Below are 1421 nucleotides of genomic sequence, written 5' to 3' on the forward strand. Positions count from 1 at the left end.
GGGCTCACCCCACCCCTTGTAATTACATCACTAGACCCCCTCTGCGTGTGTCATGTGCACTTGGAGTAATTAAACAGAACTTGGGGCTGATGACTGGACCACATGGCATCAGGCCAGTCCTAGAGCAGACTGGGAGAACTGGCTCATCCAGGCCCTGGGGTGAGTGGAAAGTCAGGGCACCCAGCGCTGAGAGCCAGGGGTGGGGGGGGGGGTGGCAAGACAGGAGGGTTCTCGGCTATTCTTCAGTACTTACCCTCCAAACTGGAGCCTGCAGCTGGTAGGGACAGGTAGTTCCAGGCAGAACATCTGCTTGTTTTAAGTTTGTGTTAGCCTGGAGGCTTTGAACTCTATGTCAAGACCTGTGGTTTGGTGCTGGCCCCAGGATTCTTGGGCAGCCCTCAGCCCCAGGCATGGACTGAGACAGGAAAGAAAGACAAAGTGCAGGAAGTGGTGGAAAATTCCAGTTTCCCAAGCCCTCTGCACAGGGAGCTGGGGTTAGAAGCCCAAGGGGACCATGGGCCACTCAGAAAAGATGGCCTGGGATTCATTCCCCACATCCTGTTTGTGCATCTGTTACCAACCACTGTGCACTTGCTCTGAAGGACAGTTCCACCCAACCGGAGTCTTCTCTTTTCATGCAGAACCTAACAGAGTCCATTCTCCTCTGTCAGGTTCTGCGGGATACTGAAGTTCAGAGGAGTCAACAAAACTCCTGCCCCACGTCACAGACCTCCCACTCAGTAGAGCCTGTATTCAAATCCCGGTAGGCCTGATTCAGACGTCAAGATCTCATCCAACCAGCGCTGCATCCATAGTTTTGTGATCCTAAAGAACCAAGCTCTGGCTTGCGTAGGGAATGCCCGAGTGATGCATGGGCCGTCTGAAGAAGGGAGAGGTGTGACTCAGCCACTGAGGTTATTTTGTGGGAGGACCCAGCAATTTTTCTTTGTGATGGGAGCTTGCTGGAAGCAATTTAGATATGAAGTAACTTTTGTTTGGTGCATAGTAGAGATTCAATAAAGACTTGCTGATTGACTAACTGGTTGCTTACATTTTTGTTAGGTGGTGTAAGGGGAAGTAAAAGAATTGCTAACAGTCATTCATTGAATATTGATTAAGTGCACATTATGATCAATGTCAATAGGAAAGTCAGGCATCTTTGGATTATTAATTATATTTTTAAAGGTTGGTAACAAATTCATAAAACTAGTATATTCTGAATAGAGTGAAATACATCCATGAATCCAACTTGATACAGTGTAAAACTGTTTAGATTTTCTCAGAATGTTGTATTCAAAACTATTGAAAAAATTGTGAGCAAGAAGAGCTATCTAAGACCAAACATGAGGATGTGCTGATAACCTCAGCAGAGGGGAGGCTGAGGCAGAAAGATCATGAATTCAAGTCCTACCTGGGCTACA

Source organism: Myodes glareolus, chromosome 4 (assembly GCF_982192425.1).
Source record: "Myodes glareolus chromosome 4, mMyoGla1.1, whole genome shotgun sequence".
NCBI lineage: Eukaryota > Metazoa > Chordata > Mammalia > Rodentia > Cricetidae > Myodes > Myodes glareolus.